The following is a 25,479-nucleotide window of genomic DNA, read 5'->3' as shown; positions in this document are numbered from 1 at the left end:
TGCATGTGTCTGTCTGTCTTCCCAGCTTGAACTCGCCAACGTGATGAGTCTAGATAAGGACATCATGGCGGTATAGGTGTGATTAATTCCCTAGGACGCAATCCATTACCCGTCTCTCATCCTATCTGCCACCCTCTAGCACTGCTTCACTGCTTTATATATCTTCTACTTCACTCACACACTCTCCTCTGACCTCTCTCTTTCTCAGCTGAAGCTTGACTGAACCGAAAAACATCATATGGCCTTCATTTCCAGAGATCCAGATTCATTTCTCCTGTTCACTGTACCGCTAAAGACACTAATGAAGCCTTTGTAGAGCGACATATACCATGTCATTATCATTGTCTATTTAAAATACAGAGATATGCGTCAATCTAAACAAATCTGTCTAAATGAACTGTTTTATACAGTGCGAAATCGGTTCCCGACTAAATGAAAGTTTTGTCATGATGCTTTCGGTTGCCAGACTTGATCCGAAGAAGATAATGTATGACATCTGACAGGGTTAAAACTGAAATGACATGAGATAAATAAAAATGTTTGAACTGAAATATTACTTGTGATATGAATATGAATGACATTTATCTATCTTTTTTTTTTTTTGTCTCAAGAGTGTGCAAACCTTTGCACTTGACTTTACATGGACCCTAAAATCTGGTGAAAATCTCCATTTACTGCATGTTATGTTATGCATAGGAAAGGAGCAACATTTAGTCTCAATGTTACCATAACAACAAGAAGTGTGAGTCCTGTCAGAGTGTAACATATTAGCTGTGTTTGCCTTGTGTGTGTGTGTGTGTGTGTGTGTGTGTGTGTGTGTGTGTGTGCTTTTTAATAGTCCTTCAGATGTCCTTATTAAACAGAAGACGAGAAGGAAGAATACTGCCCAGAGGCCAATCACCATCATTACGCAACCTCACAATTGTTATTTAAATCCGTAAAAATGTGTAACATGGACTTTGTTTTTTCACATACTGTACTTTCGTGGCTGCGATGTTCCTCAGCATGCACAAGATTACGTAACTGATTATTAAGCAGATTATGCGCTTCAAACTTCATTCATTCAGACCTCATTTGATTTTGTTTTATTCGCATTTATTTTTTTTAAATTTCTTTATTTTATTATCAAGCTAGTAGTCAGATTATTACCCGAACAGGCTGCATAGATACTAAATGAGTTAATGAATGAATTTACATTATTTGATGATTAGTGCAAAGCAACCAATAAATGCACAATAAAGCTAGGTTATTTCAAAACTTTAAACCAGTTCACACCACAGCACTCGATTCGGATTAGTCAGAAGGAGTTCGTTCATTTTCTATAATAGCAGCTCTGAAAACAGTTCCGGCTGTAAGGATTACGCTCCACATACGTGGATTTTTTTTTTTTTTTAAAGTGTGTACGTAATTGTGGATATGGTGAAGTTTTCTGTTAGGGGATGTTTGTTTAGCATATTTTGGAAAGAGTTTCCAGAGTCGGTGCGTTGTAACCCTCAGAGATAAATCTGTTACTTGTTTTCTGACACAGGAAAGTTTCTGGGAAAACATCCAATTTTTGTCTTATTAACTTCAAGAGAGCGAAAGAGAGAGGCAGGTTAGGGAACTTCTGTTTTATAGCTGTTGTGATGTAAATGATAACAGGAACTTGTTTCATGGACGTTCCATAACATTAAATTTAACTATAAACTGATTGGGGAGAAAAAAAATTATGCCATTGTTTAATAAATAATACTTGCTAGCATGGGCAAATTGCTGTGGTGTAAGAGAAATTAAACACTGTGGGATGTGCTGTTATTGGAAAAGAGTTGTATCAAGATGCATCACACTCTTCCTCATTGATTATTTCCATATAGCAGCCCACTGAATCATGCTTTGGTTCTTACATAAGACACAATCAGTACGTTTACACGGACGACAATAACACGATATTAACCCGATTAAGACGATACTCAGATTAAGAAACTAGCATGTAAACAGCGATTATTGATGACCTTAATCCGGTTAAAGTCATACTCGAAGTAAACCCAAATGGAATTAAGACGTGTGGAGTATTCCTGTTTTAGTCGCATTATCAACATGCCTTACAGACATGTACACACCTTAATCACACTATTAACATCGTGTGGGAATTTTCACCAAATTGTGTGAGAGAACACACACACATGGCAGAGCTCAACCGTTTGACGGCAAACAAGAGAGCACGGCTGCGTCCGAAACCGCGTACTTACCTACTATACTATATAGTAGGTGAAATACATGTATCTCGGCTACTATATAGTAGGTACGTACGTGGTTTGGGACGCAGCCCACGGCTTCAAGCAGTCGTCTATTTGCACGTATAGCACGACAAATAATTAACCGCACTTGAAGCTTTCGTGAAATTAAAAATGAAACACCCAAAACTGTATACGGTCCCATAACGAAGACCAACTGTACGTCGATACGTGAAATTCTGGCGGGAACGTCGGATGACGTGGCGTGGGGACGTAATGACGTGTGACGTTAATTGATCCATGTTCTAGAACACGTAAGGAGTATTCTAAAAGTGACTCATGTAAACACCTTAATCACAATATTGTCTTATTCAGAATAAGATCAATAATTCGATTATTGCTGTCCATGTAAATGTAGTCATTGATATGACAAAAGGACAGAACAGTAATATCAGCTAACAGTGTACATTTTCCAATAAATGCTTCATATGCCCATAGTACTTGGATGCCCATTGTACATGAATGTCCACATTTACATTCCTTCATGACCGAGAACAAAACCAAAGTGAAACAGTTTCTGAATTTTACTAATGGCTCCATTTTGTGAGCAGGCTGCAATTCTCAAATCAAGGTCTCCTTTAACTGATTACAGTTAAATGCTTAGGCACACTGTCAACATGAGGTCCCTTTACAAATGTGCGTGAGAATTGAAATGGTCATGATTTGGTGTTTAAGGCTGAGATCAAAATGCGATTAGACATGAATCTGATCTGATTGAATGTGTTTTGGTGTTGAGTCTGCATTAAGGAGATTAGATAAAAATGTGGGGTATAAATCGAATTTTGCTGTCTCTGAACGATGCGGCCTAGACCGTTCCATACTGCAGTGCTGCAGCGGGGAAACTAGTGTGTCCTTGTTCACAGATCTATTAGCAGATAAAGCAAAGCTGTTTAAGGTTTTACTTATCTCTTTCTCCTCTAGGCAACGCAGGAGTCTGTGCTTTGCTCATCGGGTCTCCTGGTGTTTCTCCTCTTTTGTAGTGTAGTGCTGTAGTACCTCACTGGATGTAGGGTTTACATGGGGGTAGATTCAATTGTGAGAGTTTATGTAACCTGTGTTGGTTCTTTTTTACGAGAACATTTGGTACAAAGGATCTTAAATGTCTATATCTCTGCAGAAACACAAATACCTGGCACTCTTCCGTACTAGACCAAAGGCTGAGAAACTCTATGCAGCGTTTGACTTAATAATTCATACATTTTTATTTTCAGTTATGCATCAACATGATGTTAACTGGTATAGTGTTCTAATATAGTTATGTCAGTCAAACCCATTTTTATTTTTAACTCAATCATATATTGGCTGGACACCGTGAAAGTACTTGTGATGTTGAGTTTAATGAGTTAATATCGTCTGGAGAAGTGGTTAGTGGTTAGCATTGCTTAGTGGTTAAAACTCCTACCAAGAGATGAAAAGAATGGTTTTATAAATCCCAGGTCACACTCAGGGTTATTTTTGCCTGTGTTTATCTCCATAAACAGTTCTGAGCTTAATACTGGGTATACTGAAAGAATTTTCACCCTATGTGACTGAATGATTGAGAGAGTGAGTGATTGACTGGCTGAATGTAATAGAGCATAAAACACTGTATGGGTAATTCATTGAGTGACAATCCGTAAGTGTGTAAGTGAACCACTAAATGAATCTGTGAGTGAATCAGTGAATGGGTGATTCAGTGAGCAAGCAAGACACCAAGTGAACCAGTGAATGACCATCTTCACAAATCCAATACAGAGTGAGTGAATCAAATCAATGAGTGACTGAGTGAGTGAATCAGTGAGTGAATCACTGAGTCAGTGAATAAATGAGTGGATCAGTAAGTCAAAAAATGATAAGGGAGTGTAAGTAAAGTAAGTAAATCAGTGAGTGACTGAATGAGTAAATGAATCACTGAGTGAGTGAATCAGTAAGTCATTGAATGAGCAAATAAGTAAGGAAGTGTGTGAGCGAATCAGGGTGTGAATCAGTTAATCAGTTAGTGAGCGAATCAGTGAATGTGTGAGTAAATCCATGAGTAAAGTGGCTGAGTAGTGAGTGAGTGACTTAATGAGTAAATCACTAAGCAAGTGTGTGAGTGAATCATGCAAGGAGCGAGTGAGTTAATGAATCGGTAAGTGAGTGAATCAGTGAACATGTGAGTGAATCAATGAGTGTCTGATTAGTGATTGAATGAGGAAGTGAATCAGTGAGTGAGTTAATGAATTAACGAGTCACTGAATAAGTTAATTAATAAGCAGAGTGTGGGTTACTTAATCGGTAAGTGAGTGACTGTGAATGAATGAGTGAGGTGAGTGATTAAGTTGGTGCATGAGTGAATCATTCATTCAATGAATCATTCATTCATTCATTCAGTGAATCAAGTCGCATGACACATACAGTACACGAGGTGCTTCACATCCAAGAGTTTTTATTTCCTCTTTTTTTTTTTTTAAATAGGAGCAGCTCAAAAATGTTAAGTGTGGTATTCATACAATTCATCGTCTTTGGAAATTCAGCGACACCTGATACATGAAACATTCAACACTGTGCTATTACACTGCTGTAGTCAGTCAGTCACAGAGTGAGAATTTGTTGAAGTAACAGATCCTGGCACACGCTGTCTCTCTTTCATTCAGGCTTCTTCATGATAACCAGTCACATACAGACAGCACTAGACCTTCCTGTAGAAAGCGGTCACTAAAGAGATCATAGAGTTTATAATATCTACTGAAAGTGTGTGTGTGTGTGAGAGAGAGATGGAGAGAGAGAGAGCGTTTCATGCTGACCATGTCAGAGGCATTTGGGTCCTTCTGGTTGTTGGCAACAGTGCCTTTTTCCTCTGCTCTTAATCATTTCTTTGAAGTTGCCTCTCGGCTCCTCGACTCTCCGTCCAGCTTTTATGTTACTGCCAGTGCGAGATATCACCAGAGCAAAGAGGCCTTATGTAAACACTCACTCTGTGAGAGCGTGTGTGCCTGAGCGTGCATTCATGTGTGTTTTTGTGTGCATGGATGTGCCTACACATAGCTTCACTAAAATATCCCTCACAGTTGTTTTGATGTTTTGGTTCCTAATCTCTCACATGGTCACTGTGCCTTATGGAGAGCTTTCATGAATCTGATAATTGAAATAAAGGTATTAATGAATAAATTTGTAGCTCCAATGGAGCCCATAAAAGCCTCTCATATTTCTCATTATGGTGCTGTAAACAGATCCACTTGGCTCAGCGTGACTCAGATGGAGTGCTGCAGGGCCAAGGAACTGCACAGTTTCATGTTTTGCATCTTTAGCTGATTCACTGGATAATTACCAATCAGTTGAGATGAAACAGGTGTATTGAACCAAAAAGAGTAGGAACGTTTTGCCTCCATCAGGACCTAGGCTGTGGTTGAAATCGTATACGTGTACACAATTACGAGAGTAACGCAATGCCACTTTTTGTATCTGTATATGTCTCATGCTCAAAATCCAATCTCCATAGCTGTAGGTGTATTCGGTTTTAAAAACCATGCTATAAGGAGCTAATTGGTTATTTGGTCGACAATAAATTGCCCCTAGACGTGAATAAGTGTGTGTACATCCGTGAGTTTCCTTCTCCACATCTCTCAACTACACCCTTCTAAAAATATAAGAACAGAAAGTAAGGAACGTTGAGAACTGATGGCTCAGCACAGTCAAAGTGACTGTCTTGGAGATCTGTTGTGTTTATTTCCTTTCAGCTGAATATAGAGTTATGCGTACTTTGTAATCAGCTGTCTGATTTATTTATTGAGAAAAGGAAATAAATAACCATCAGGCTTTCTCGACACTATTTCCTCTCAGCTGTTACTTCCTGTGCATATGAGGTATCGAGGTTCAGGCTCAGTAGTGTGAGTTAATCAGGGAGCAGGTGTGAGCTTGTTCATTTCAGCGTTGACCATTTGTTTAGTTTCATCACAGCTTTATTAAATTAAATGACAATTCTATTCGGCTTGAAGTTGGGGGCCAGGGTCAATTTGATTTTGGTTTACCTAATAAGAAAATGATGGTGGTTTTCAATTACGGAGATAATTTTAGTGCATTCAATTCCAGACCTGATGCCCCGAGCGTTCCCCGGCATAATGACACCGAGAATTCAATCAATTCAGTTTTATTCAAGTTGATTTGGTGAGCACATTGAAATGAAAGTGAGCCCAGATGTGTCCTTTGACCTGCAAGCTCTCCTTTGACTGCCTGTGACGGAAATGTATGTAGCATGTTTTATGGCAGTCAGCATTATGGCGCCCTGATTATAAAAAAATAAATAAGTGCCATATTTAAATGTATGCAGCAATATAGTGACGCCAGATAGATTATATTTCAGAATTTTCCACCAGAGCGGCCATTTTTCCTAAAATTGAATTCGATCACAATGATAATAGTTACAGTGATGAATAGAAAATGGCAGGACCCCAGGGTTGCCAGGCCCCAATTTGAGAACCAAGGCTCTAGGATACCTCACTTGGCCACTAATCTATTACCATGCATTCTAAGATTTCTTCTACTGATGTTCAGACTACAAAATGGCACAAGACCCAAAATAGTGCACTCTCTAGTGAATAGGGTACAATTATGAACATCACATTACATGTTCTTCCACTCCATCTTCTGCTTGTTGGGACATCTCTCTTTGTTTCCCTCTCCTCATCTTTCTCCCTACATCTTCCGCTTTCTCCCTCGTCTCCTTGTCCTCTATTTTCCTTTTTTTTTTTTTTTTTTTTTTTTTTTTTTAAAAAAAGCGACCTGCGTTTGTACCAGTTTGAGAGCTGAACCTTTATGTAATCAGATGTGGGAGTTGTGCATCTGGCTTCGAGAACAATTTCCCATCCAAAGTCTACTGCTTCAGTCTCTGTACACAGAACAAAGACATCATCAACAACAATTTCACACAATGGGAGATTTCTGGTTGCTTTTAGATGTATGTTCTAAGTGTCTGTCTTCTTAAAGGACGTTTTGTTGCCGTTAGCATTAGCTGTTTAGTTTAGCCTTCCATCACCCCCACACTGTTCTACAGTTACATTCTTGAAAACAACCCAAAAAGTTCTTCTGCCAGTCATTTCTACTTCGCAAAAGCAAATACAATTTAGCAAAGCTATTTTATTTATTTTTAGGCTACTGTACTCTGTAGCCTTAGCATGGTGTCAGTCTGCAAAGATCATGTTGTATAAGGAGCCAGCTGGTAAAAACTCAGTCTGCCTAAAGAAGTCTAAAACCTTGCTAGCTCTCACTATTTGATTAGGAAGTTGTATCAGTTGTTTGTAATCTTATACCGTTTGCCAAAACGTCCGCAGTACTCCTGCATGATCATTGAAACCTCGAAGAGTGCTTACACTCTCACTATAGATGACCGAGCACAAAGTTTCACAGAGTTTAAAGGACCTAGTAAACGACTTTTATACAGTAGGAAGAAATTTAGTCAACGATGCAGAAGTAAATGAATAATTCCACGATTATTTCCTCACCAATGTTAGCATGAACTGACATCAGTTGAGCAAAGAGACGATGATGAGGCTCATGTTTAAAGACCACGAGTCAGGTGATTTGACCGAGACTGATGTGATTCATTTTCATTGTAAACTTACTGTATAATTCTTGAAAAATTTAGCAGTTGTTTTTAGGTTAGAAATGTAGAGGGGCATCTTTCTGTGGAACTTGAATGAACTCTTTAATATGAGAGATGTGCACTTCTGTAGTTTTTCAGATCAGTTTATAGCTGGAAATTTGACCCCGTGAAGGGTTTCCCAGGTTTATCCTTTAGCAGACGTGCTTACAAAACCAGAGCGACTTACAGAACATGCTCATACAAGTGCCAGAGTGGTTTAGCGTCTTATTTTGCTTGGGGTTATAAAATACACTTGAGTTGCTAAGTTTGTTGTCATGGTGATTTTTATGATGCGTCTCGGATGCTCCCCTTGAACAGATTTTTGCCTGGCCGAAATCAGAAACAAGAGCATTTGCGCTTCCTGTCTCTCTGACATGAGAGTACGTCAGCAGTCTGTCTCTGGAATTTGAATCCGCTGTTCTCCTGTGTTTGTCTTGGAAGAGTGAGTGTTTATTGCCCTCTTTTGGATTTTTTGTTCCAGGGCGTTATGATTGAAGAGGCCTGCGGAACAGAAGAGCAGAATCGATTGGGAGATCTAACATTTCTAACATCCCTTTGAAAGCTGCTTAATCTATAATGTCAGCTGAGTGAATAATACATCAATAATACATCAAAAAGCCTGAGCATCATCATGGCCTCTCTAGAAACAAACCTGGCTCTGCATTCATAATGTCATGCATTCTAGTAGCCAGTGCTACAAGGGATTACACAGATAATAACCTTTGATTAAGCAGGTACAATTAGGAGCATAATTACAGCACTCGGAGAGAGAAATGGAGGACATTGTTAACAGAGTTTGTCTGAAAGAGTGCACAGCACCACTGATATTAGTACAACACTGAACTATCGCAAACAAGAATAAACAATGGCCTAAAAATAACTGGAGCTCCACGCACTGGAGCTCCTCTTGTCCAAGAAAACTTTTTTCAAAAATCTGCGATTGCTTTTTAATGAAGTTAATGCTGGTCGTGTGAGAACAAAATGCAGAGCACGGTTTACATGTACTTCACTTAAACTTTCCACCTTCCCACCTTTCAGCGATTTCCTAATAAAGTGAGAGGGACTAACCTTGGGTTGAGCTTGCGTTAGGTTTATTCTCACCAGTCACAAAACAGATCTGGCTAACAAACTAGCTAGTGAGTGAACGCTAATCTAGCCAGCGTATCCAAAGTTAACTTTAGAGCCCTTTGTGACTTACCAGGTGAACTATAATTACAACATCCTTGACATCTGTCTCCTTTCTCTCAATCGGTTCCTACGAAGTCTCAGCGCTGTTTCTAGAACGTATCCGCTTGATGTTAAATCACTCCGAACACGAGCAAAGAACCGTACTCCATGCAACAAACTTGCTTTCAGAAAATAAAGTACATCAAATTCAAAAGGCAGAATATACACCAACTCCAGGATCATAGCACACGTCATTATCATCATGCTTATTTGAAATATGACACATTTAAAAGTGGAACTGTTGCATGACTCAAGTCATCAATAGACAAGAAAGCTAAACAAGAAGGCTAACCAATTAGCTAGCTAACTCACCCAGCCATACACGTACAGCATGTGCCTACAACTTCAACTTTCTTCTTAGTAATGGACTATGCTGGTTATAGATTTAAGACAGTGTTTGATTTGGTCCCACTTCTCCGTATGTAAATATAAATGCCAGTTGCGTTTTACAAGCATGGGTTACTGATCGGAAGGTCAAGGGTTCAAGCCCCAGCACTGCCAAGCTGCTGAGGCCTTGATCGAGGCCCTTAACCCTCTTTGCTCCAGGGGCACTGTATCATAGCTGACCCTGCGCTTTGTGTACTGTGTATGCGATTGTGCCATGCGATGGATTGGCACCCCGTCCAGGGTGTACCCGACCTTGTGCCTGATGCTCCCTGGGATAGGCTCCAGGTTCCCCGCAACCAAGTAGGATAAGTAGTATAGAAAATGGATGGAAGTATGCTATTTTATAACACTCTGGCTCATTAAAAAGGCTTTACATTACATGAGCAGACTGGGTAGCTAACTAAATACCTGCGTTATATGTTGTTTTGTTTTTTTTTGTCCTGAATAGCTATATTATAGATATCCATCAGCATAAGAGTGTTGGTTTTCTTTTCATAATTCAACCACTGAATGCACCTGAAAGCGACCAGTAGAGTAAAACAAAACATAAACACATCCCAATGTGACAGTTATATCTTTTAGTGCTGGTTCAGTTGTGTTTTTACGATCACAGCCTGACCTCCATCAGTAAATTTAACTGATGTGGCAGTATTACATTTGTGACACGTACGCCAATGAGGTGTCTCTGAGTTGACACTGAGAGATGGAGCCAGTGGACACCTCCGGGGTGAACTGCGGGAGTGCAGAGATGCTACACACACTCCACACACACACACACACACACACACACACACACACACACACACACACACACACACACACACACACACACACACACACACACACACACACACACACGCGCTCTGCCAGTCCAGGAGCAATGACAGTGTGTGTGTGTGTGTGTGTGTGTGTGTGTGTGTGTGTGTAAAAACCTGAGTCATTGTCCTAGTGCATACATGACAAAGGCTAGAAACTGAGATTCTGTAAACACATGTGTGTATGTGGTTTTATCATGTTGTTGTGCTTATATATATATACATTATCTCACAAAAGTGAGTACACCCCTCACATTTTTGTAAATATTTGATTATATCTTTTCACGTGACAACACTGAAGAAAGGACACTTTGCTACAATGTAAAGTAGTGAGTGTACAGCTTGTGTAACGGTGTAAATTTGCTGTCCCCTCAAAATAACTCAACACACAGCCATTAATGTCTAAACCGCTGGCAACAAAGTGAGAACACCCCTAAGTGAAAATGTCCAAATTGGGCCCAAAGTGTCAATATTTTGTGTGGCCACCATTATTTTCCAGCACTGCCTTAACCCTCTTGGGCATGGAGTTCACCAGAGCTTCACAGGTTGCCACTGGAGTCCTCTTCCACTCCTCCATGACGACATCACGGAGCTGGTGGATGTTAGAGACCTTGTGCTCCTCCACCTTCCGTGTATATATATATATATATATATATATATATATATATATATATATATATATATATATATATATATATATATATATATATATATATATATATATATATATATATATATATAAAAGAAATTTGTAGACATGTTATGTATAATATTAATATTGTGGCAAGGTTACAGAGTGTACTATTTATTTTTATGAGAGCAGGTTGATAATGTCACTGACTGCAGAACTGGCTGCTGTATGGATGTTTGTGTCATAAATATTTACCAGCCTGGCTTTTTCAGAGGGAAGAAGCCATTGATGGCTCATACTCACTGATCAGTGTGAGAACACACATTAATTCATGTTCATGACTGGATTTCTAAATTGAATTACAGAGTTAGATTTACCCTTCACAACATGTACTGTATGTATCATGCAGGTTTTTGTTGTTGTTGTTGTTGTTGTTTTTTTTATCCTGTGGAGTCTTGAATCTTAATGAAGTTTCCCTTTAAATGATCCAAATCTAAAAAAAACACATTTATGCAATTATAATTTTTTTTGTTAAAGGATTTATATGAGTCGTTCCACAGAAATATCGACCTTCTGAAGGAAAAATAAGGTTTTGAAAATGGTAAAAACCTTCACACTGCCCACTTAGCTCTATATTTAACTGTTCTGATAGTTTTTTAATGTGATCACACCAGAGTGTGGGAGCCGAGTGGTGCGATTTTGCCCAAAGCAAGAAACGGCTTTTTAGATCGCGTTAATACTACCCAGTGCAACGGTCAATAATTCAATTTAATGTTATATTTGTTTACAAGCATGAGTTACAGTAAAAAATAGTATAGTATAAAGGTGGTATGTTGGTGCAGCACGTAGCACTGCCACCTCATGGGTCCCAGGTCCTCGGTTTGATCCTGGTTTGGGGTTACTATCAGTGTGGAGTTTCTGTTCATGTTCTCGTGTCTGCTCCACTTACTTAAAGTGAGCTGTAATCATAGTGGATGACCCATACTGTTAAATTGCAGTGATCACAAATAAACCTTATCATGACTTTGGCTGCGTCCAAAATCGCATACTACTCTGCTACACAGTGGTCGAAAAGCAGTACGCCAGACCGGTAATATATCCCAATTCTCAGAAGGTGAGAAACAGTAGGCGAGAAATATCTGGACGGCGTATTGCTTCCGGCGAGATTTTGCAGTATGAAACCAATGGACACTACGCAAGTCAAAAATCCCATAATGCAACGGGACTATTGTGGACGAGCTCAGAAAAAAAATCGTAGAAGACAGTGCGTCTGCTCTTTTTAAGTGTTAAACCTTGGTTAAACAGGACTTGTTTAACAATACCCGAATAAATTGTTAACGTGTTGAAGGTTTAAACAAGAAAACAGTTGTCACAGAGTTTGAAACCTTTTTTTCGTGATCTCCATCATGCCTTAGCCGGCCAATCTAACGGTAACGAATGTAACTCCGCCTGTTAACCCCGCCCACATTACATTACTAATTCAGTTCACTTTCCTGATGTGCATTTTGCCGTTAGTGCGGTTGCTTTAATCTGGTGGCCCCTTTAAGATTTTCGTGTTTATGATGACGTCGAAGGTCACATGATAATGCCAACATGGCCAACATCGAATTCAGCATGTACCGCCACAGTATGCAATTTCGGACGCAGTCTATGAACCATTTTGTGTCATGATCATGACAATCAGCCTTAATAGGTTTGCTATATATTAGACTACTGATAAATGATTTTTTTTTTAAAAATTGCTTTCTTCTCATTCACATATTATATTCGTGTAATATATATATTTTTTATTCTCCTGCTTCTTATCTACACTGTATTGTAACTGGCTTGTGGTGTTCTAGACACAACAAACACGTCAGTCCTGAGAGCTCAACCTCGGACATGTGAACTGCACTGTGCTAATTTGAAAAAGACTAGCAATGCAAGTTAAGCATGTACGTGACCCAACTCTGAATACGCAGAACTTTCTCCACTTATATGTTGATGTACGCTTTGAATTTAAGTCACTAACCCTAAATATGGACCGTTTGAATTCATTCAAGTGTCTTTCATGAAGTACTTGTGTGGCAATGATGCCAAGTCAAGTCAAGTGGCTTTTACTGTCACTTCAACCATATACAGCTGGTATAGAGTACAACGTTCCTCCGGAACCATAAAACAACACACCGGCTACATGAGACGACGCAAAACTAAATAAGACCTACACACTTTTAAATAAAGTGCACGTGCAGACAACACAAGACTACAATATCTACTAAAACAAGACAATGGGCACAGTAAGTGACCATGTAGCGCCGACCAGTACACAGTTCTAGTGTGGAAGTGTCCGATATGACAAGTAGTGCAAAAGTTAACAGTAAAAACTATTTTTTAAAAAATGCTATGAATGTAAACATAACATACTATGACATAGTATTCAGCAGAAAATACCATATATGGACATAGCGGTTATTGCAGTAGCAGCCAGGTAAAGTGTATAATAGTGACAAGAAATTAAATATGATATTTTTTATAAATACAGTAGCAGCAAAAATGCAATAGAGAAATGTGCAAATATTGCAATGGGAGTGGTGTGGTGTTCAGTGTGTGTGTGTGTGTGTGCGCGTGTGGGTGTGCTTGTGCTTGTCAGTCTGGTCTGATGGCTTGGGCGAAGATGATGTTACACAGTCTGTCCGTGAGGGACCGAATGCTTTGGTAACTTTTGGCAGATGGCAGGAGGCTGAAGAGTGTGTGTGAGGGGTGTGGGGGGTCATCCACACTGCTGGTGGCTTTGTGGACACAGCGTGTGGTGTAAATGTCTATGATGGAGGGAAGAGAGACCCCATTGATCCTATCAGCTGTCCTTACTATCCGCTGTAGGGTCTTGCGATCCGATACGGTGCAATTTCCAAAAGTGATGAAGCTGCTCAGGATGCTCTCAATAGTTCCTCTGTAGACCGTGGTGAGGATGAAGGGTGCGAGATGGGCTTTTTTCAACCTTCTCAGAAAGTAGAGGCACTGCAGAGCTTTCTTGGTTATGGAGCTGGTGTTGAGGGACCAGCTGAGGTTCTCCATCAGGTGAACACAAAGGAATTTGGTGCTCTTGACGATATCCACGGAGGAACCATCGATGTTCAGTGGAGAGTGGTCGCTCTGTGCTCTCCTGAAGTCAACAACCATCTCGTTTGTTTTGTCCGCGTTCAGAGACGGGTTGTTGGCTCTGCATCAGATCGTTACCCACTGCACGTCCTCTCTGTATGCTGACTCATCGTTCTTGCTGATGACACCCGGCACGGTCGTGTCATCGGCGAGCTTGATGATGTGATTTGAGCTGTGCATTGCGAACATTGTGAACAGCAGTGGACTGAGCACACAGCCCTGACGAAGCCCCCGTGGTCATCTCCAGTGGTGCTGGAGATGCTGTTTCTGATCCGGACTGACTGAGGTCCGGGATCCAGATGCAGATGGAGGTGTTCAAGCCCAGCAGGTTCAGCTTTCCGATCAAGCGCTGAGGAATGATTGTGTTGAATGCTGAACTGAAGTCTATGAACAGCATTCGAACATAGGGGTCCTTTTTGTCCAGCTGGGTGAGGGCCAGATGTAGGGTGATGGCGATGGTACCATCTGTTGAGCAGTTGGGGCGATACACGAACTACAGCAGGTCCAGTGAGGGGGCAGCAAGGTCTTGGTGTGCTTCATGATGAGCCTCTTGAAGCACTTCATGATGGGTGTGAGTGCAAAGGGACACTACTCGTTGAGACAGAACACTGAAGACACTGAGACAGTGATGCTCATTACGCCAACCCAGGTGTATACCACCCCCCCAGCCCTCCTGACCAAGATGCTACTGATCTCTACTGATTAATAACGGAAAGAAGAGAAAGCATTTCTTCAGATACATTACAAGTTAACCTCCATCTTCAGTAGCTTCTTTTCAGATGTGGTAGAACAAAAAGTGTCAGGCTTCATAAAGCCCATGGCTGGAAATGACTGGTTGAGCTGTCAGGTATGCGCTGTGTATCACTGGCATGCTGTGAGTGTATGTGTGTGTGTGTGTGAGAGACAGAGAGAGAGCATGCATGCCTTTTGCACCTTTCAACACCTCTGTTTCTCCAGCCAGGCTTTAAAAGTGGAATTGCATGCCTCTGACGGCTAACAGCCACCTCCAGTGGCATAAAACACTCATCTGCCCCTGTCCCCCTCTCCGTCTTTCTTTCATTTATCTTTCTTCATTTCCTGTCTCTCATCATTTGACTTTCTCAGTCCATTTGTCTGTCCTATCCCCTCATCTCTCCTTATTTGTCTCTGTCTGTCTCCATCTCACTTTCTGACCAGTGTGTCCTCGTGTGTTCCTCTGATTATTCTCCTCATAAGACCTTGGTCAGTCTCGGTTTATTTTAGTTGTTTTAATGACTGAGCACGTCCCAGCGCTCTCCAGGAAGCAGGTCACGTCCTATTTCTCTTCTACCTGTTTTGTCCTAATAGGCAAGTGCTAAAAAACTTTACAAAAATGAACGCTGTGCCTTAGTCGAGCCATTCGTTTATTCAGTGTTGTCCCTGTAATGGACAGGAAGAGAAAGGACATGAGGACGGAGATCTCAGCTGAGGACAGGAACATGGCCCCATTTCAAATTCATGCATTCGCGATTGACTTCTAAGCGCTGAGCCGAGGTCAGACAAATCAATCCCTGTGCAAATCTGTGCTATTAGTCTCGCATCATGTCCTGTAGCATCAGGGTCTGGATCATCTTGCAAAAAGAAAGAAGGCTTTTGGAAGCCTTTTGGAGATATTTTTTATGCAAATTCATGTCATTTTAAGTACATACAAAAGTATGCAATACTTTTAGGTACTTACATATCAGGATTTGACAGGTAGATTACACCATATGAAGGATTTTTTCTTGGTAAGTGTACAGGTGAAAGACAACACTAGGCAATTTACAAATGTTCAAGAAATAGATAAGGATTAAAATGACCTAAGTGCCTTCCACTAATATTGGCACCCTTGGTAAATATGAGCAAAGAAGGCTGTGAAACATTTGTCTTTATTGTTTTACCTTTTGAAGTTTTGTTCAAAAAATTCAGAAAAATGCTCTGCTCTCATGTCTATCAAACGATTGCTCAAACAAAACTTCTCTACTCAAGAGAAGCCATGATGCTTGATCACCAAGCTTAGTGATTTAGTATAAATGAAGAACAGATGGATTGGGCACAGTGGGCATGGCACCACTGGTTTAGAGAATGAAGTCATCGATAGGGGACAGAGGGGTGTCACGCTCTGAAAATACTGAAAGAAGAGAATCAAGCCTGTCCATGATAGGGTATGAAGTTTTCCTGAATTGTAACAGCATGATATTCAAATCAATTAGAAGGGTGGTATGTTTCAGAAGAGGTGATGTAACTCGAGCCTGACCAAAGTGTTTTGGCCACGTGAGTAGTTTTCCACTTTGATAAACTCACTTTAATCCATAGACAATATATTAAATCATTGTAGTTGCAATATAGTTAATCCCGCCCACTGAGGTGGATGGACAGATGACCTTATTCTGTAATAAATAGACAGCAAAGAAAACAGCATGAAATAAAATGGCTGGGATAACAATGTAGCTGGGTGACAAATGAAAGAAAAAAGCCTGGATAAATGAGTGGAGAAACAGTGCGTACCGCATGCTACAATTAAGTAATTAACATCTTACCATGCTCTGTGATGTGTATAAAAAATAGTGACCAGTGGATTATATTGCAGAAGATCTCTGGAAAAAAAAAAAAAGATGTTGTTATTTGGGTCAGACGTCAGAAGCTTCAATCAAAGACTGCTCAGTTGGCTCATGCTTCAACAGGAACACTGTCTAAAGTGACATCTGCATGTAGATCTATGACAGGGACATCTGCAAATAGGGTTGGACATTGTGTTCAAAACTGCGCATGTAATTGTGCATTAGCGAGATATGTAAGGAAAAGGAGCCACTTTTCTACAGGTGACTGAGAATGTCAATGCAGGACATGATCAACCTTTCAGCAAGAACAATAAACTGTTGATAAACACATTATGGATATTACAGTAGTGTTGTAGCATATAAACCCTTCATTATGAAGATGGGTACACGTTTGAGAGTATAGTGATGTAAAACCGACAATCACTGGTGTACAAGAGGTAGAGGAAGTGATATGGTCAGATGATGTGTCCTTCATCGTATTTGTATTTGCATTTGAGGCGTACACTAAGAAACCAGTACAGGGCTGAATGCATAACTCTCACAGCAAGGGTTCTCAAGCTTTTTTTTGCCCACTGACCCCATTGTAAGGGCCTGAAATCCTTGTGACTCTGGTTACATCCAACATTCAACCGAGATCACGAAGTTGATTTGAAGCACACGGTGGCACTGAACCCTGCATCCTGTAATTAAGTGCTAACAAATGGTTGGCTTTGATGATTTTGTTTAATCCGGTTGAAGTCCTAGAGAATATTTTTCTTATTTTATACCACAAGAATCATTGCACACGTTGGGGTATGGAGCATTCATTTCTGTGCTTTCTTGAACTAGCTTAGTAAATATAACATGCATATAATATCTGGAAATATTATAAACGTGCATCACCTCTGCTTATGATCACATATGGTTTGTTTATGCAATGAGATTTTCACTTTCATGCTCTGTAGCACATTCACAGATTTTGAAGGATTTTAACCGATGCAAAATTGCACGCGCACATAGTATGATACAGACTGAAATATTTCCCATGTTTAGATTATTGGCATGACTGCAAAGTATAATATGAATTTTGCTGTCAGGTGTTAGAGAGGGATGCAAGTGCAGATTTATTGTAGTGAAACACATGAAAACAAAGACTATGATCATGAAACAAAACTAACATGAACACACCGTGGACTAAGTGACATTCAACAATGACAGAAGCTAGACAGTGGGTGCTAAACAGGACAGTGCTTAAATACTGGTGCTCATGAATCAGGTGCAAGCAGTCATGTGACATGGTGAGTGTTGTAATCAGGTGATGTGCAGGGGCTGATGGGAATTGTGATGTGATGGGAATCTGCGTCGTATGTCATACGTGGCATGTAAAATACATTTGTTTTTATTTTAAATAGCCCCTCTGTGTGCTGACAGTGTCCGAAGGTGTTGGACCCGCTTTTTTGCTAGCATGGTTTGGCTCCACGTGTCCACGTAAAGGAAAGAGTCACTGTGAATCAATAGTTCACCTGATTCACTGAATCACTTCCATCCTGTCAGGCATGGAAACAGGATTGAATGGTTTGATGAGAATGAATATAATGTAAATCACATGCTATGATCTTCAAAGACACCAGATCTCACCCAGTCGAACACTTATGGGAGATTTTGGGGCAACGTATTAGACAGCGCTCTCCACCACCACCATCAAAAACACCAACTGAGGGAATATCTTTTGGAAGAATGTAGTACAGTTTCAGAGAGTTGTAGAATCTATGCCAAGGTGAACTGAAACTGTTCTGGTGGCTAAAAAGTTTTTTTTCCTTTAGTCCATCACCCATCTATATATCCCAATATTCATTTCTGGAAAGTTTTAAGGACAGACACTGACCTTCAGTGGTTTACCATTCACTGCAAATAATACTGAAAGGCCTAGCATTAATTCCTCGATGTATCTGTATCTTGTATTCCTTCCAACACTTGAACTGCGTAGTCACTGGTTGTAATTCAAGTCACTACCCCATTGCTTGACATACACATACACTGTGGCTACGCTTATAGTACGATAATGAACTAGCAGCCAGGCTGGGTATGGTAATCACGCCTGTGAAACGCTGAACTTCTCCCCAGAGATCGTCTGAAAGTGCAATTCATCTTTCTCTGCCTTTACCCAGATGCATACCCAGTAGGAGAGTGTGTGGGTCCTGGTGTAAATGCAGATTACACTGTGCTGAAAGCACGTTTAATGGTGTAATGGAAATAAATATTCTAGGCCAGGTGTTAAAATAGCATCTCCCTCGCTCAGCTAGCATGAGAAAAGAGAGAGAGAGAGAGAGAGAACCTTTATGTTCAAGGGCCCACAATGGTTGATCACAATGCACAGTGGCCCTGTGGCTTTATGATGAAGTGCTTATGATTCTTTCTTCCAAAGAGTTCAGAAAAACATTCCTTAGTGTCAAATATTTGGATCTTTATCCAAATGTACCGTAGTTATCCAAAACCCCAAATGAACCATAGTTATCCAAAACCCCAAATGAACCATAGTTATCCAAAACCCCAAATGAACCATAGTTATCCAAAACCCCAAATGAACCATAGTTATCCAAAAGCCCAAATGTACTGTAATTATCCAAAACCCCAAATGCACTGTAGTTAATCAGCCAATGTTCAATATATGACAGTATTTCATTCCTTTTATTGCACTAGAGCAACGAAGCTAATGTCCCAGACAATTAAAGGAAGCTTTTAGTCCTTTAATTGAACATTTCAATCATCACACATTTACTTCAAGGCGTATCCAGATACTTAGCATCTCAAATATACTTGCTTAGGTGCTTTCTGACACAGTGTATAGTTGCACAGTTATCTATTAAAAAATGGGCTAAAGGACATTACAGAGATAAAAACAGCAACAGAAACCAACAGTTTAGTTGGTGTCACTACATTAGCAGCAGACTCAGTAAGAAGGACATTGTAAGTAATTTAGAGGAGGATTAAAAAAATAAATAAATAAAAAATAAAAATTTGAATCTGCATTGAGGCTTACAATGTCTTCCAGACATATGAAATAATAATAATCATATACTATATGTATTTGTGAATCATAAGGGGATTTTTTTTAACATCCAACAGTTTCAAAGAGTTGACGTAAATTCCTAACAAATCTAAACTTTAACAGACTGTTGCTACATACACTGTTTTGTATCCTCATAGTTAATAGTGTACTAGCCAACATTTTAAGAGATTAAAATAAAGCAGTTCTTAGTTAGCCTTAGCTAATGATTCCCCTTAGCACTAATTTACCATGAATTACTAAAATCAGTGTGATTTGAGGAAGACTTTTTCTTCTATGGATGTGCAAGTTTCCTCACATACTTTGGACAAATTGAACAGTTTATATTTTTCTACTTTAACTTGAGTGAAGTATTTGAAGCTGAACTTTCAGTTGAAGCTGAGGATTCAGTCAGATGAGTAATTGCACTTTTTCACGAGTAAATAATTTGGGTACTCCGCAAGACATGTGTAAAATAGCCATCATTCCTTACTTACTTAATTAGCAAGTCTCATAGCTATAGTCCAAAATTAACAAAGCAAACCTTATGGAGAAATATATCCTAGTTGATCAACTACATTTGGGAGAAAAGGAAGTGTGCACATTCATACTGGAAGAGCCATAACAATCCCTAATGACGCATCTTAGCAGATGTATGTTCTTAATTTGACAAGTGATGGATCACTTGATTAGGAAGTAAACACCCAAGCTCAGTGCTACACAAACTTGAGCTTGCACCTGGCCTCAATATATACTTTCTAATACATGTATTGTCTCTAGTCCAGAAGGTCCCTCTGAGCTTTTAGGTTGTTCTTACACATTTTTAAGTGTTCTTCAGGTGTACTTCAGGGGCAACACTTCAAGGTTCTCTGTAGACCCATATAACAAAGAGTTTCTATTTTGATATCATTCTGAAAGAGAAACCCTTTGGGAAGCAGTGTACACAGTGTCCAGTGAGTGTACAGTGTCTATACTGTAGAATCTCAGCGGAAGCCGCAGGTCATCCGATTATTTCTCGCCTACTGTTTAATGAATACCGAGAATTCAGATGTACTACTCTTTTGGTGTACTGATTTTCACCTACTGTATAGTAGGGTAGTAGGGTATTCGGACTTAGCCATGGAGTTCAAATATACGGAAACCACGCTGGTGGCATGATAGCGTTCTTTTTTTGGAGAGTCTGCGAGATCTGCACTTGTGAAGTCCGATAGCCTGTTAGCAACGGATTGCAATGACCAACACTCATTTTACGTTATACAGTTACATGACCACGTTATAATGGTTATAAAAGAGCCCTTCATTACTTTCAAACAGCATTAAAGCCTTGGAAAACGGGCGTTTTAACCATCTTTGGAGCTCTATTTCTGCTCCAGACCTCATTATGTTTCAGTCTATCATTCATTCATTTAAAGTCCCCAGGTCAGAGAATTTGTTTATTCAATCAAAATTCTGGGAAGAATTAATAGATGTATTTATTTATTTTTGAAATATGGTGAACCTGTAGTAGATTTTGTTTGCAATATTAACCCTCGGTCTGCAGCCATTTTTGATTTATTTAGTTTTACCACTTAAACATTGCTATAAACACATGCTGTCATGAGATGACATGGCAGTTTGTGACAGTTGATATGAGTGTCATGTTACCTACCATTGTAGAAAATGATTATGACAGCTGTTATAATATTTAAAAGCTTATATCACATGCTTTAAGTGTGCTTTAATCATGTTTTATAACATGGGCTTAGAAAATAATCATTTCTCATGGGTGTGGCTCTTTGTAGCTTGTGACGTCACGTTGTCACATTAACTTGTGAAATAAACACTGACTCAAGCATTATCAGCATAACAACCCCCCCCCCCCCCCCCCCCCCCCCCCGCAGCTAAGAAAACCTTTACGAGATGCTGATCACTTCCTGTCATTTCTTCGGGCACAGGACTTGGGTATAGTGCTTTAAAAGTATATTGTACATCGTTACTAATCTTAACTATTTCCAGGACGCTTGTATTTTACAACATTGCCAGAAGACACGAGTGACCTACTTCCTCAGTCCTACATCCTCCTTCTGTTAGAATAGATTTTAAGATTGGGGGTGATATTAAAAGATAAAAATAAGGTTGTTAATAATGTCAGAATTCTTTTCACACTAAAAAGCTTTCTGTTCTGCCAGGTTCAATTCTTTGTGCTCAGTAGTTCTTCAGAAAGTTATGAGGAGATTTTGGAACATGTGGTTAGTGGCAGGACGCAAGTATGTATATTCAGTGGACATCTTATAAATAGTTTTCCACAAATAATTGTGAAAGTGTAATGCGGGATAAGACACATGTAGGCAATACCAAAAAAACAAAGAATAGGTTATTTAAAAAATTTTTAAATAATAATAATAATCATAACAGGTGGGCTCCTGACTGGCTCAACAGAAAAGCGTTTGCCCTAATGTTCTGAGATCTATGGCCGGGAAAAATTGTCCATGTTTTCTGGGATGGGTGGCTTACACTCTTTTCGCTGTCAATCACAGTGACACTGGTCAATCGTGGGCGTGTGTGAGCTTGTGTATGTGGAAGAGGGTAGATAGCGCTTTCCTCAGTGTTACATTGCCCTGTGGTGCAGCATGAGCAGCATTTTGAAGAGATGCAGTTTCCTGGCGTCACATGTCTTGGAAGAAGCACTTGTAAGACAAATGCAATGATGCTGAGACTTCTCAACAATACAAAGGAACACGAGGGTATAAACAGACAAAATAATCAAGTGCAAAACTAAGAACAGGGGTACATATTTGGAACAATAAACCAACGGTGAGAGGGGGTGGAGACAGGACTGAATCCTAAAACAAAAACACACATATCACAATAAAGACGTGCTAAAATGATAAGTGACAGATTTAATTAAATATTTCAAAATCCACAACCAAACCAGTGACCTGAATGATACTTAAGGATGCAATTAAGCCTCTGTACCAGCACATAGTGTTTTAATGGTGAATTGTATTTCCTAGAAACTGTTTCCTGTGCTTTTGTGTTCTGTACATTACCACTGGGTAATTTCCTGCCTCAGTTAAACTCAATCTAATTGGAAATTCCTTTTTGAGATTAAATGTCTGCTTTATTTTGTTCTGTAGACAATGGGTTGATCCAAACCCCTGTTTGGTATAGAAAAATGCTCAGGGGAAAGAGAGAGAGAGAGAGCGAGAGAGAGAGAAAGAGAGAGAGAGAGAAAGAGGGGGGGTGTATAAACATATGAACGCCTGTCAGAATGTTGTAAATGAAAAAGTATTAGGAACAAATGTGAGCTCGGCTAAATGATCTTGCTGTGAGCTACACAGTTAAAATAGCAGAGCGACGTCGGGACCTCGCAGGCCTCCGGGATTTAAATCTCATGCTGTCATATGCTGTCACTCAGCCCGGTGGTGTGGCAGGAAGTGATGTGAGTGATGAAGGGTGACACAAAACAAAAGGTCAGCTATATGACTGGGCAATATACTTTTTGTGTATCTATTAATTTGATATTTTATGCTACAAAGTATGTTTATAGGTTTAATTCTGTTTTGAATCATGGTTTGTAATGTTTACTGTCTACCATCATTTTTGTATTCTCATGAATTGTGCCAATTAATCTAGAGCTGATTGTATATATGTTAGTGTGTGATGTCATTAAGTCAAAACCTCTATTTTTGCTTTAAATCCTGAGAGGTTTTGAAGATCTAGTCTGTTTTGTAAAACTGAAACCAGACTGTCAGAACAGAGCAGTCTTGACACTTGCACCCGAGGGCACTGTTGAAGACAAAGCGACTGAAATTCCAAAGTTTTCTCATCTTGAGATTTTCTGACACCTTTTTAAAAAAAAACCTCTTATAAACGCTTAAAGTCATGCTGCATACATGCACTTCATTTGCTATCCGATATTGTGGCTCGTTTGCTAAGAATGGTTCTTATAAAGAAGCGGATTTCTGCAATTCAGCAAGTTCATTACAAACAGACTGGCAATGTTGTCGATATGTATTTAAATATAATGTGTGAGACTGAAATTCAGTAAGAAACTCAAATGTAAATAAAATGCACAGGAGCTTGTTTGACATTGACCTTTATGATTTATAACGAGTACTCTGAAGATCTATATAAAAATGTAAGGATTTAAAAGGTAAGGGTTTTTTTTTTCTTTCTTTCTTTCTTGGAAATCTAATTAAATAAGCGTATCCAATTCCAGTAATACTCAAGTATACATATCTCAAAATAATACTTAAGTATAGTAACAAAGTATAATTTGTCAATTATTTTCCACTCCTGTCCATCATATATTGTCACCTTAAATGACTTCTTGGGCATCTATTATGCCTTTATAGTAACTTACAGGCAGTGGAAATATTTATCCTGCATGGTCAATAAAGGTATCAGTATTCAGCTGTGTGTCTCCAGGCTTGGATTGGATTCAGATCTGTTCCTACTCTGACGTTGAATGCGTGCCAGCATGAATGTATGAGGGTGTGCGTATCTGTCGGCAGGTGGGCACTGCGGCCACAACTCTGATGCTGTAAACATCAAAATATAAGACAGATGAAATGTGTGCAGAGGGTAGATCAGAGCGTATTTATGCCAAAACGTGACTGAACCTGAACTTTGCTTATACCAAAGAAGAATAGATTAAAAGTCATTTTAATGCAATAAAATACTAATATGTAAAATATAAGCATTGAACAGTGTCTAAATATACTTTTGAATTCTTAAATCTGATTGGTCAGAATGTGTTGATTCATTTTCTATAATAGCAGCTCTGCCTAGTTCTGGCTGTAATGCAAATCACATTTATATTAATGCCATTGTTGTAATATTTAATGAGTATCGTGTCTATAGTAACAGCACACGCTCAGGGACTTGTATGGATGATGCTGCAGAGAAGGAGTCTCCAGCGTCAGTGCATTGTAACAGCTAGTAGGTTTTCCACTGTAATTGTTGGCAATTGTAATTGCTGTAATGTATAAAGAATAAAATATCTGGGGATGTTCTGTTATAGGATAATAATCAAATTTGAGGTAGTAACAGTAATTCTGCTTCCTGGCAGGCCCAACACACCACCCTATGATTGATTATTCTCCTATCAAAGCATGGACCATCATGTTTTATTCTTTACATATAAAATATTTAGAGGACTTTTATTCTGTCATTTCTTTTTAATTATGCATCCACTGTCAAGGACATTTGATGCTTTTGTGGATAATCTACAGCTATTCATGTAATTCCCAGTGTCAACACACACACACACACACACTCACACTCACACACACACACACACACACACACACACACACACACACACACACACACACACACACATACACACACACACACATACATACATACACGTAGCCATTTCAACCACTGTCAGACATAGTCTTGGACCAATTAATTCGTACTGATTGTCAAGATTTAAAAAAAAAAAAAAAAAAAAAAAAAAAAAAAAAAAAAAGTGAACACCTCAAGGTCACCTCTCTCTCTCTCTTTCTCTTGTTTGTGTGCTCTCATTATTTTTCCTCTTTCTCCCTTCTTCTTTTTCACATCGACTCCCAGCACAGTGTGTGATTTGGGGAGATCAGGCTGAATGGATGGATGTCCTTATCGTCTTTATGAGAGAGAGAGAGAGAGAGAGAGAGAGAGAGAGAGAGAGAGAGAGAGAGAGAGAGAGAGAGAGAGAGAGAGAGAGAGAGAGAGAGAGTGAGATTATTGCACTACCCAACTCATTCTTCAGCTGGCCCTGAGATGCTGTATTTATGTGCCTCATTTCCCCTTCAGTGTACTCAAGGCTGTTAGGATGTAATGAGCGAGTTCGTTTTGACG

General features: G+C 39.5%; 1 protein-coding gene across 1 annotated transcript in view; it reads left to right on the top strand.

The window, feature by feature from the left end:
• rgs7b (regulator of G protein signaling 7b) overlaps positions 1 to 25,479 on the top strand; it is a 116,573-nt gene that overhangs the window by 19,507 nt on the left and 71,587 nt on the right. The gene's annotated exons all lie outside the window — the stretch shown is intronic.

This window comes from Ictalurus punctatus, chromosome 13 (genome assembly GCF_001660625.3).
Source record: "Ictalurus punctatus breed USDA103 chromosome 13, Coco_2.0, whole genome shotgun sequence".
Lineage (NCBI taxonomy): Eukaryota > Metazoa > Chordata > Actinopteri > Siluriformes > Ictaluridae > Ictalurus > Ictalurus punctatus.
Note: the sequence above shows the minus strand (reverse complement) of the source record. Positions and strands in the feature narration are given on the sequence as shown.